At 41.1% G+C, this 12,696-nt stretch overlaps 1 long non-coding RNA gene across 1 annotated transcript in view; it reads left to right on the top strand.

Moving 5' to 3' along the window:
- The window catches only part of LOC109320762, a 22,066-nt gene extending 10,510 nt beyond the window's left edge, over nucleotides 1–11,556 (top strand). The window contains exons 2-3 of the long non-coding RNA XR_002103860.1: nucleotides 362–368; nucleotides 11,301–11,556. This is a non-coding gene — a long non-coding RNA (uncharacterized LOC109320762). The remainder of the gene's footprint in view (nucleotides 1–361; nucleotides 369–11,300) is intronic.
- Nucleotides 11,557–12,696: the final 1,140 nt, after the last annotated feature.

Here is a 12,696-nt window from a genome sequence, read left to right as displayed (position 1 = left end):
TGACCTTTGTTTGCAAACAAATACATCCTTTTGTGCCGACTGATGTCTGTGTGCCTGTGATCTCTGCGTTGCCTCCAGGGAAATGAACCGCCTTTGTGCAACACATAGGTGCAGAGGCAAGGGGTGGAAGTGCAGGGGGCAGGCACAGGCATGGAGGAGCATGCAGCAGGGGGCATATGGTAGGGGGACTGGCAGCAGGGGGCAAGTAGCAAGGGGGGCAGATGAGGGTGGGGGGAAAGGCAAAAGGCATGGTGAGGCAAAGGGGCAGGACGACAGGCAGAATGGGCAAGAGGCAAGAGTAAGGGGTAGGAATCTGGCACCTAACCCTCTTCCCCCACCACTGGTTTTCCTGTCACAGAAGTTGTGAGGTGGGGGTTAGAATTTAACAACCTTCCACTAATTAGATTATAACACATTTATAGTTTTCCATATATAGTTGCCTTAAATTTAAAGATCTCTTTGATTCAGGTTAATATGGTATTTATCTATCTACAGCAGCACATACATGCTGAAAATGAGACAATAGCTGAGTGAACAAACTTTCATTTGCTTTCACAGCAACCTATAGTCTCTTCCTTAGCAAAACTGCCCACTGTACTACACAAGATCAGTATGTCACTTCTTTGCAAACAATACTAAGAATTCTGAAATGTGATTTTATGAAATACTTTGAAAATCTGGCTCATTGTATCATTTTAGTTACATGATGGTAATGGCTTTTTTGATGCATTTCAGGTCCTTCTGGAAGGGCAACAGTGAGAGGCTCCTTTGATAAAAGTGCAACTTAATATGCGTTTCCTGTGTGTGTAGTGATATATGGCACAAGAGTTTAAAAACTGCAAATCAAAAATATATTCATGGGTTAATGTCAGGTGGTCAAGGACCTGAGAATCTCATACTTTTACATGTCAGTTAAATTAAAACAAAAGTATCTTATACTTCCAACCCCTATCAAATCCAAATCTAATTTATACAATCCTCTTTGGTCCAGAAGTTTGAAGAATAAAACATTCTGTAACAACTCCTTAGTGCTCTAGTTGTCAAAATTACAGGTGCAGCTTTTCTGCTTCCAATCCCAAAGATGCGGAAGTATGGATAGATGCAACTATCTGCATCTTTAAACTACTGTCATCATCACCGTAGCAGTTAAGTGATTATTTTTGCTCTTTAATGACGGTTTTGAAATTTCACAGATACTCTGGGATTTGATGAGCTTTGCTTTAGGTGAAGGTAGGTTTAATTTTTGTTTTATCCAGTCTGCTGTTTATAGCCTGACCGCATGCTGGTCTTTTTAATACTTTTAGATCGAGAAGAAAATATTGCCAAAAAAGCTGAATCCCCTGATGGTTAGGCATATTGCACCCCAGTCTTTACCTAGGACTGTAATCTTATCACAGCAGAGAAGCTCAGCAGGTATTCTTCTTCTGCTGTATTCCCTGTACCTGACACCGAACATTGCAAAAAGGAGATGATTGTCACAGTCTCTGTGGTGGTTGCTGGGGGCAAAGAGGTAGTAAGTAGGCAAGAGATGGTAAACAGAAAGCATTGGACAGTTTTAGGGGTAGGAGGGGGAGGGAAATGGTCTTTCAGAGGTAGGGTTCTAGGAAAGTTCATTTTAATTAGTATTTAATGAAGCATGTGATAAAGATAACATACCAGAAGTCTTCTAATTGCTTAGACTTCTTGAATTGCTACCTCATACAGGTTTTGATACTGTATTCCACCCCATTTGTTTCACACTGATAATTATGAACACACTGAAAAGCGGTGGGAGAATGTCAGATCCCATATCCCACACCTTCAGGCAAAATACAGCATCCTTTTATTGAAAAGTCAGTTCCATTTGCAGAATAAAAGAAGCTGACTACATGTCTCATTTTCCTATTCTTCTTTCCTTGTGCACCAGGTGTAATTACCATAACCAGTCCTGTAGCTCCCAGACTCGAGAAAATTCAATTACAAGTAACCAACACTAAATTTCAAGCTCAGTGAGCTTTGAACTGCCTAGTGTTCATGAAATAAGCTCATATAAACCCCATAGGATCTAGCAGACCCTTGAATCTGAACGGAGAGAATCCAAAATTAAAACCATAAATTAGAAGTAATTTAAGCTGAATTAACAAGGTGCGTTGCAAGGAATACAACTTCTAAATTAACACAATTTAGATGCATCACTTGGTTTAATTAGGTGGTACCTCTAAAGCATAGTGTTTTTGGTAACCATGGGAGGGCAAGATTGAAACAAGAACTGGGATGGAAATGAAGATCCCTTTAAGTAAAAAACAATATTTAATCCTTTCAGAATTATGTCTTTCCAGAAAAGATTCCCGTAAGACGTTCCTTGGTGCCCTTTCAACACACAACTTTCTAGAGACATCCTGATAAACATGAAGGATATTGCTTTCAAGTCCTGTAATGCATCTAAGTCGGGGTGCAATAGCGTTTTATTACATCTTACTGATATAGTGTCTAATTTAAAAATGGTAATTACCAATGAATAAAAACGCTTGGGCAATTTTAAACAGCGATTAGCAATATCTATGTCCCAGTGAAAGAACACAATATGCCAAAGGAAATGAGGTTTATCTGGCCTTTCCATTTGTCTTACAAATCATCTATAAATTAATAACCACTGACAATTTTATGAAATAGTGTCAGTCTCCATGATGAGTGACTTTATATTGGCTGATGTTCAAAGAAAAAATGGGGAATGAAGCAGGATTTTAAATTACCAGTTAAAAAGCAACAATGAAAGAGGGAGGGGAATACAACTAAAAGGATTTATACCAGCTTTCATTTAATCACCCAAAGCAGTATTTAGCTTTCAGCATAAAAGGAATTTGACTGTGTCAGAATGATGATCTAAATGACAGAGAGCGGCTAATCACATGAGATGTAAACTGGTGAATACTGAATTAGGTGCTATCATTCATGATCACAGATTTTGGAAGTCATTGCCATTTATAGTGGTTTAAAAGTTTTTGCAGCTTCCTTCTGTGAATTAAATTAGCAATATTATTTTTACTTCTTATTTTTTTCCCAATTGAATTACATACAGGGATTTTGTTCTTAATAGGGTGATGAAAAAGAAATGTTATTAATAAAAAAACTCAGCATTTCCCAACAGATCTCAGTTACAATGTGTTGTTATTCTAAGTCTAAACTCTCCTTCAGCTATCTCACCATAATTGTTTGTATCTCTGGGAGAAAAATGTGGCAAGTACTGACTGATATTACTGTAGATTCGCTCATGCTAGTTCCTAACAACAGCTTTTATGCATGTCTAGCTTCCATCATGGTGTGTATGAAAATGCTCATGTAAATATTAACTGTCTTAAAAGTACAGTCATACGCTAAAGAGTACATCTGTAAGAAGATGGCAATAGGGGTGCATATTTACCATTTCTCAGTTATTCACACGTAACATTTGTGCAATGTATGAGTAAAGGATTGTATTTCTTCCATTTCAAGCACCTGATTCTCTCTTTCTTATATCACAAGTAGTAACAATAGTTTAGACCCTCTAAGTAGGCTAAGTAGTGGTAAAGGTGTATCTTTGCCACTAATGTGAGCAATTCTGAAAGCATTAGTACAGTGGCTCTCAAACTTTCAGACCTCAAGGGCCCGCTCCATAACTTTTCCCTGGTTGAAAAATCACTGAACTAGGTTCTAAATTCAGAACAATTATGGAGGGGTGCTTTGAGGCGAAAACAACTGAAAACCACTGATCTAACTGTTTATTTTCTGCCTTTCAGGACTGTTTACCATCTTAATTTTCCCTGAGCTTGAGGAAAGGACCGTGTGCCCAAAAGTTTGCAGAAATAGATTTTTTTTTGCAATTTTTTAGTTTGTCCAATAAAAGATATCATCTCTGAACCAAGAGTTCTAGAGCTTTTCATTTCTTTTTGTCTCAGTGTGGGTGCTATGTCCCAAAGTTTAGTGTCCTTGGCGAACCTGGCCAGTGTGTTTCTGACACTAACGTCCACATCATTGATATAGATGTTAAAGAGAACTGGTCCAAGTACAGAGACTTGGGGGACACCACTGGTCACAGAGTGCCGTAACGATTCGCTTCCATTGACTACTACTCTCTGGGTCTGACCTCAGAGCCAATTTCCCAGCCATCGGACTGTGGTGTAGCCAAGGCCATAGTTGGCCAATTTTTCCATGAAGAGATCATGGGACACCAGATCAAAGGCTTTTTTGAAGCCAGATATATGATGCTAATCTCTTCTCCTGTGTCCAGGTGATATGTCACCTGGTCATAGAAGGAGATGAAATTGGTCAGGCAAGACATACCCATGAGAAATCTGTGCTGGCTGTCCCTCAGGATGTTGCCATCAGCCAACTTATCGAGAAGAGTTTCTTTGATAATTTTCTCCAGAATCTTACTGGGGATTGAAGTCAAGCTGATTGGCCTGTAATTCCAGGATCTACCTTCTGCCTTTTCTTGAAGATGGGTACCACATTGGTCTTCTTCCAGTTTTCAGGTACTTCACCTAAGTGCCATGAGTTTTCGAATATTTTTGCCAATGGTTGGGCTATGCCAGCTCCTTGAGTACTTTAGGGCAGTGCTTCTCAAACTATCTGATGTGGCAGACCGGCAATATTTTTTCCAGTGGGCCAAGGACCGGTGCCCAGTTCAGCCGGTGGCAGCAACTGTGTGTAACAGCGCTACACAAATGCACGACCGGCTGTTTCTTTCTCTTTCCTCACCTCGCACGACGTGACGTCACCTGGAGTGTTGGAACATATGAACTGTGGCGCTACGACATATCAATGTTATGCTTTTGAAAATATATTTCTTTCTTTCCTGGCAACTCGCTGCAGACTGGCAAATATATTTCTTTCTTTCCTGGCAACTTGCTGCAGACCGGCGACCAGTGGCTTGCAGACCAGCACTGGTCCACGGACCACCACTTTGAGAAGCACTGCTCTAGGGTGTAACCTGTCACAACCAGCTGACTTGAAGATGTCCAGCCTCTCAAGGTGTTCCTTTACAAGGTCTTCACTGATGCTGGGTATAAATACGCCCTCACCCTGGCCGTCCCACATCATGCTAGGCAGGGTGGTCCCTTTGGGCTGATGAAAGACTGATGCAAAGTACCCATTAAGCAGGTTGGCTTTTTCCTGGGTGTTGATTATCAGTTGTCCCATTTGGTTCAGCAGGGGTCCAATGTTACCCTTGCTTTTTTTTCTGACTCCCTGAATAAGGACATATCTGAAAAACAACCTTTTATTATCATTGATATGTGAAGCCAGATGGAGTTTTGTTGCAGCCTTGGCTTTCCTGGCCCACTCCCTGCAGGCATGGACCAGTGCTGAGTACTCCTCCTTGGTGGTAATTCCAGCCTCCCATCCTTTATAAGTCTCTCTTTTTAGGTGAAGGTTGTCCTCAAGTTCCCTGCTGAGCCAAAGGGGTTACTACCCTTCCTCCAAGATGGGACAGAAAACCCTTGTGCCATCAGGATCGTTCCCTTGAGGAGCAACTGCTCCACTAGGACTCCTCTTCCTGTCAAGTCATGGTCCCTTAGGGCCTTGACAACAAGTCTCCTGAGCTTGTCAAAGTCAGCTTTCCTAAAGTTGAGGATTTCTGCATTGCTGACTGACTTGCCAGCTTTGTGATAGATAGTAAAGGTGATCAGCTTGTGGTCACTATCACCCAGCTTTCCATCGATTCTTAGGTCACTGACTAGATCATCCCCTTTGGCTAGTACCAGGCCCAGCAATGCTTTACCTCTTGTCAGCCCATAGATTTCTTGAGTCAGGTAGAACTCATCCACACATGCGAGGAAGCTTTGCAATCAATCAGATTTGGCCAAGTGCTCTTCCATGGGATATCCAGGTAGTTAAAGTCTCCAATGACAGCCATGCACCAAGAGTGCGTAGCTTCAGCCAGTTCCCTGGCAAATTCCTGTTCTAGCTCTTGTTTCTGGTTAGGAGGTCTGTAGTAGACTCCTACCATGATGTCCCCTGTGACACGTTTCCCACATATTTTAACTCAGAGGGGCTCCAGTTGTCTTCCCTGGTTGCCAATGTCAATTTGCACGGATGTGTAGCTTTCCTTGACATAGAGAGCTATACCCCCACCCATTGTATTTGCACGATCTCTCCTGTACAGGGTATAGCCATCTATACTTGTGGCCCAGTCATAAGTGGAGTCCCACCAGGTCTCTGTTATGCCTATGAGATCATTGTCTTTGTTGTTTAGCAGGAGGACCAGTTCCTCCTGTTTGTTCCTCAAGCTCCTGTCTTTGGTGTACAGACATATAAGTGTCCCATTGGAAGCCCTAGGCTTCCTTGCACTCCCAGGTGGAAACTATTCCAAGGCTGTGGTAGGTGTGGATTCCCTTGGGTGCCTTAACCTGCTGGTTATGCAGTAGTTGCCTAGTGGGCTTGCACTGGCAGTTATTCACCCATCCCGTGGCGGGCTTTGTTTAAAGCCCAGTCGAGCAGGTCATCCAGTAGACGACATTAGGGGCTAAGTACAGACACTCAAGAAGCCCAAGGCTGAATCAGTTCAATCTTAGCAGGTTAATCCATATAGATTGAATCAATAAACAAGTGAACAGACATTTGGAAATGTAGCCACATGACTGCAATGACTCAGGGCAAAAGCCGGGTTGGCACTAGGGCACGCCTCCCTATTGGGCTGGAGCAGACAGCTTGGGCCAAGGCTAGCCCACCCACCAAGGAGAGGCCTAGTGGGATAGGTGCAAAGCATTTTGGGCTGCTGGGGGATTGTTAGTTAACTTCTGGAGGGGATCTGGGACAGAAGTTCAATAAACTGATTTATCCTAAATCAGTTAAGCTGGATACTGCATCCATCCAGGTTTATCTTAAACCGGTTTTGGCCATTTTGAAAGCAGTTTATGTACACTGAACTTCTGTTCTTATAGATTTGAACCAGTTTCCAATCACTTACACTAGTTTCTGTGTAATTTCTGTCCCTAACCATGATGTTCTTCCCAGCCCTATTTTCTTATAAGTCCATGTTGACTTATTGTCACCAGGACACTTTTCAACTGTCAAATCATGTTTTATATCTCAGCCTGGCCTGCTCTCAAGCATATTTTAAAGCATCACTGTCTCCAACAAAAAAGTTTTAAAACATATGTAAAGTTTAACACACGTCATAGGAGGATTTTTTTTGGTAAATATTTTTGTTAATAGGTTTTTGAAGGGAGAGAACTAGGATTTATGGATATTTAGAAGAAGTCAGTTTTAAAGTGAAAGGGATTTGTAAACTAAACCTAAGTATGAATATGCAGTGTGAACTGCCACTTAACTATGGGAGGGAAAGAATATACAGCACTACTGTGAAAACTCTGAGAGCTTGACTCTCGTGAACTCCTGGTTTCATGAGATAGCACCATAGGAGCAAATGTTCTCAGCTGGGGTGCCATGGCATGTTGAAAGATCTTTTTGAGGGTGCTGCAGAATGCAAGGAGAAAATCATTTCCTCTTTTCTGCCTGGCCCTTACGGAGGTAAGTGCCAGCTCATCTCTGCCTGGCTCCAGTGCAACAAAATTAAGCTCATGTTTGTCTTTGCTAGCCCACCACTGTGTGAGAAGCTAAGTGCCTGCTTCCTCCCCACTTCCCTTCCCCCCATCCCACCCCTCTGCCAGGAGTTAAGTGCTTCAATAAATTAGTTAATTCAGTGGGGTGCCACTCAATTCACAGGAGTTATAGAGGGATACTGGGAATCTAAACAAGGTTAAGAACCACTGCCATAGAGCAAGTTTGCTTTACAGTAAGAGGGGAACATCATAATCATCTAATAATCTAGCCTCCTAAGTAACTTAGTCTACAGAAATTCAACTAGCAATTCCTGCATTATTGCCAAAACTTCAGCTTTCATTAGATCATAGCTTTAAAAAATAATAATGAGAGAGATTTGGCTTTATCATCAGGACAGGGGAAAACTTATAACTCTTAGAATACTGTGTAACTTGTACTAATTTATCATTACTTTTCATAAAATTTTCAGTAATGAAAAGGAGTTTGGGTTTTAGGTCTTAGGTTTAAGTCTCTTTGATACTAATTTAAACATAACTGATCTAAAGGCTGTTTTTTATGTAACTCGAAACTCAAGAAAAAAAAAATTTCTTTATTCTACATAAGACCAATCAAGCATAGAATGAAGGATGCCAATTGCTCCCGCACTGAGCTCTCAAAATACCTCCTGACTGCAGTATCAGTCTCAAAAAGAAGTGTTCGGCTTTTGCAAATACTGATACACTGGTGTTCCTGTACTTTAATTCTGCTTGCATCACTTTTGTTTTTGACTGATGCTGTCCTACTGCCAGGCCCATCCCCGGGGGGGAGGGGGGAGGGGCTTGGCTTATTGGGGTGCTGTGCTCTTTGAGGGCCCCACAGTGTTGGGTGGAGCAGCAGCGGTGCAGAGCTGGGTGGAGTGGTGGCTCCATGTCCAGCCACTCGCTAACCACCCTCCTTTCCTCTGCTGCCAATGGCAGCAGCAGCTTTTTCAGGTCTGGGGCCCATGGGACTGGAGCAGGACCCCATAGGCTGATTTAGCCCAGGCTCTGCACCTTGCTCAGGTTGCCTCTGCGTACTGCTTTGGTTAATAATTCAAGCTATCTTGCTCTCTCCAACTTATTCTTTGTTACTAGCAGCCTATTTTTACTGACTGAAAAGAAGATTGCAGCCTGTCAGCTTTTAATTTAATTCCTCCAACTACCACTATATGGTATTTCACCTGTTCTCTGTGACCTCTTAATGGGCATCAGTTAGATGTTTACCACTTAGAGTTCTGTGACACTATGAAACATAGGAGCAAGACTTTGTACAGTCTTTACTGTATTATGCTTATGGCTTTTTAATTTTGATATAGGCTTACGTCCAATTTCTGAACACTTTAGGCATTTCCCACTTCTGCTAAAAGTTAAGCCATAAAACCTGCAGAATTTCACAATAATGTGTCTTTGTTTCACAGGTCTGCTCTACTCTATAAAATGTTGCTAGCCTAACTATGTTTACCAGAAGTGTAAAAAGATCACATCTTCCACCTTGACGATGTTGTTATGCTGGAGGAAAAAAACCCAGTCTGGACAACACTAAGCACATTACACTTAAGTGTATTAATTCCTATATTTATATTTAGATCTGTTCCTGAAAAATAATAACTTTTAATGAGCCACATTCTGTGGTAGAAAAATCATTGCTGGAAATTTTCCAAGAAGCTCTCATGTTTCTTTCTCTTACTTGTTCATTTTATTCTGCCTTGTAAATTGAAAATGAAGCTGTTCAAAATTTCTGGCACGTTTTGGAGTACTCAGAGTGACTAAGGTAGCCTTCGTGACCCACTCCCACAATGTAACTTACTGACTTTGATTCTCTACCCAGAAGCTTCTAGCAGGAAGAAGAGAGAAATCATTTCTCCTGGAGTGGTTCTGACTGAATTCAGCAAGAAAAGATGCAAACATGTTGAGTTAGGCTTTTCATTTATTTTCATGAAATTTCCAGAGGTCTAGTCTGTTTTTATGTGAAATCCCTGCGGGCATCAATGAACTAAACAAATACACATTCAAAGCTCAAACTTCATCAGTAATGAAATAAAGGGCAACCTTGATCTGAAATGTTAGTGTTTGTGATTGTCAGGGAAAAAAGCCTGGGTCATTTAGCATCCAAACTAAAGGATGGCAAATAAACAAACACATGCAAGTGAGAAATAGCTAGGAGACTAAATTGATACTGGACTCATTGAACCCAGTAGATGATTTGGTAGTAATTTCACAGTGTCACAATTTCTCGCATATCAGGAAAGACTGGAAAAGACTGAAATTTTCTTTAGGAGAGAAATGGATTGATAAACAAAGGATATTAAATTCTTTAATGAAAAGTTCATCCTGGAAAAGTTCATCCTGGAGTTTGTAGAAAAACAGTTTGATCAAGTATTTCATGGGATAGTGTTGATTTCAATAGACTTTTCCAATTAGAAAAAATATTTTATCATTTTATTTTCAATATATGTGAAAATATAAATGTAATATATTTATGCATTGCATTTATTATATATAATGCAACTGATTTATACATATTGGAAAACTATCATATGAGATAAGAATACAAGAGCAAAATGAATGCTTAGATTATAATGTGATTGTGTTGTCACCCCAGCAGTTTCAAGAGCCTGGGCAAGATTATTGGAATCGAACTATGAACAGGGGCAGCAAACAAGGCAAGCAGTTTTGCAGGCAGTTTGCTGGAAGCAAGAGAAGGAAGGGGAAGAGGAAGAGAATCTAAGCACCATATACTAGATCCTGCCCAGGGAAGGTAAGTGATCCAGAGCTGCCTGTGTCTTTGGCTTTCTGAGGTTTGTCTGGTGGCCTGTGTGTGTTTGCGGTGAGTGCTCTGAAAAGCTGGGGGTGTTGATAGCTGAGAGATTGCTGATTGCTGCGTGATTGCTGCCTGTGCCTGACAGAAGCCCTAATGAAGGGGCAGAGCCAGTCCAGGCCCAGCAAAGTAAAAAAGGAGACTCCTCAAATGACCAGAGAGCCAGTGAACAGGGGCAGCAAACATGGCAAGCAGTTTGCTGCCCCAGTCTTTGTGTGGGGAGCCTTTCAGCTTAGTGTGAAGAAGCAGAAAAAGAAGAACTCTTTGTGGCCAAGGAACAGCAAACAGGCCAGCTTCCAGGTGAGGTCACTAGGGAAGGTGGGCTTGAAAGAAGGGCAGTAAGAGAGAGGAGGCAGATTAAGAGACCCATGCTAACAGCTGGAGGATGTCGCAATGGCAGAGCCACTGCCATTGTCTCTGCTTGCACCTGTGAGGTTTTTGTAAAGTGGCATCCCATCTCAATTTCTGTTCTATTAAACTAAGCAAAACATGCTCCTTTAGTCTTCTTTCATAAGATGATTTCTCAGTTCTCTTAACTACCTTAGTGGTCCTTCTTTAAAACCATTCCAGTCTAAAAAACTGGAATTAAACATTGGTGACCAGAACTGTAAACAATATTTTAAATGGGTGTAATGGGCAAACTGAGTTATGCTTGGGCTCTTAGCATAACTTTAGGCCTTCCTGGAACTAAGCAATTAAATTGTACAGAGTGCCATAAGGCACTAGGAAAAGTGAGTGCTGTGGTTGGTATGGTGGGCTAACCAGGTACAGTAGTTTTCCTAGAAGGAAAGGAAACCAAAAACAGAATAGGATTGGAGTACCTTATCTAAAAAGATGAGGTAAGAAACTTAAGGATTGGACAGTTTGAGATGAGAAAGTTACAAAAGTAGTGGACAAACAAAGAGACCGCGCGTGTTTCTGTTGTCAACCTGGGGCAACAGAAGCAACCTTGGAATTCTTGCTTTGAGTAACAAGGAATCCAGAAACTAACATCCCGCACACCCAGCAGAGGATCTGAGGCCAGTACCACTGAAAGTTGCTGCTGTAGCATTTGAAGGAACCACTTGCCAGGTCGTATTACAAGAAATAAAACTTGTAATAAGCTTACGGGATACTAATAAAAGTTCACTTGATACCAAATTGGATGAGGGGCCGTGTCAATCTTTGGGGGTCTCTGGTAAAAGGAATCCTGGGGACAACAATGGGGTTTTACTAATGCCTTGTACCATGGCACTAGTAATTCTTGGCCTTTATTGAACATATAATTAATACACCTTGGGCACCTATACATGTGACAGACCTTTGCTCTGATGCATGCTAATTATTTTGCATCTCAACAGACTCTATTAATAGAGTCTACTGCGAGTCTGCTGGAGTATGCTAATTAGTGCAATCCAGCAGCTTCAGCATCACATGTATTCAGTGTCCTTGCATTTCAAAATGGTGCCAGAGACACTTTAATTAAAGCTCATCAAATGCCGTCTTGAAGCATGGGATGTTGAATACACATGATGCTGTGGGCACTTTAATTAGAGCCACTTTAATTCCAATTAAAGCCACCCCCCCACAGCACACATAGAGAAGGCTCTTGGGACTGCATTATCCCCTTTCACAGTTGCATCACACTGGTGACTTACAGTTTTCCTACAACCCACCAATATACGCAGATCTCTCATTCTCTCAATTGTCTCTAGACTATCTGTCCCCATTTTATTGCCCACATCCTTGTTATTGGTGCCTAAGTTTATGACTTTGCACTTCATACTATTAAACTTCATTTAATTTCAAATACTCCATATTCCACAAGATTATTTAAATCTTCCAATATAATAATCTGGTTCTCTTCCATATTGACAATGCTTCCCAGCAAATTTCAAGAGCACACATCTAGTTCCACTACCAAGGTCAGTATTAAAGATGCTACAGAGGACAGATTGTAAGAGGCAACTCTGAGGAACATCACTAGCAACATCTGTCCAGTAAGAAAACTCACCTTTCTGTGTGATTTATTATATAGTCTCCCTTTCAGCCAGCTTCTTATGCACCCCATGACTGCATCACTGATCCTCATCCTTTCCAGTTCAGCCAGTAATATCCCATGAGGAATGGTATCAAAAGCACTGTTTAAATTAAGGGCAATATAGAAACTTATCAAATAAGTCTATTATCTTATCAGAGAAGGATATATTAAGGTCTGACACAATCTTCTTCAGATGAACCCATGTTAGCTTTTTCATTTACTACCATATCTTTGGGAGTAACAATATGCTAAATAAATGGAAGTAGCATTCTTTCTTTCAGTATCTGTTCAAAGACATTACATATTAATGAAGTCAAGCT

The sequence above is a fragment of the Crocodylus porosus genome, unplaced genomic scaffold (assembly GCF_001723895.1).
Source record: "Crocodylus porosus isolate Cpor-Errol unplaced genomic scaffold, CroPor_comp1, whole genome shotgun sequence".
NCBI lineage: Eukaryota > Metazoa > Chordata > Crocodylia > Crocodylidae > Crocodylus > Crocodylus porosus.
Note: the sequence above shows the minus strand (reverse complement) of the source record. Positions and strands in the feature narration are given on the sequence as shown.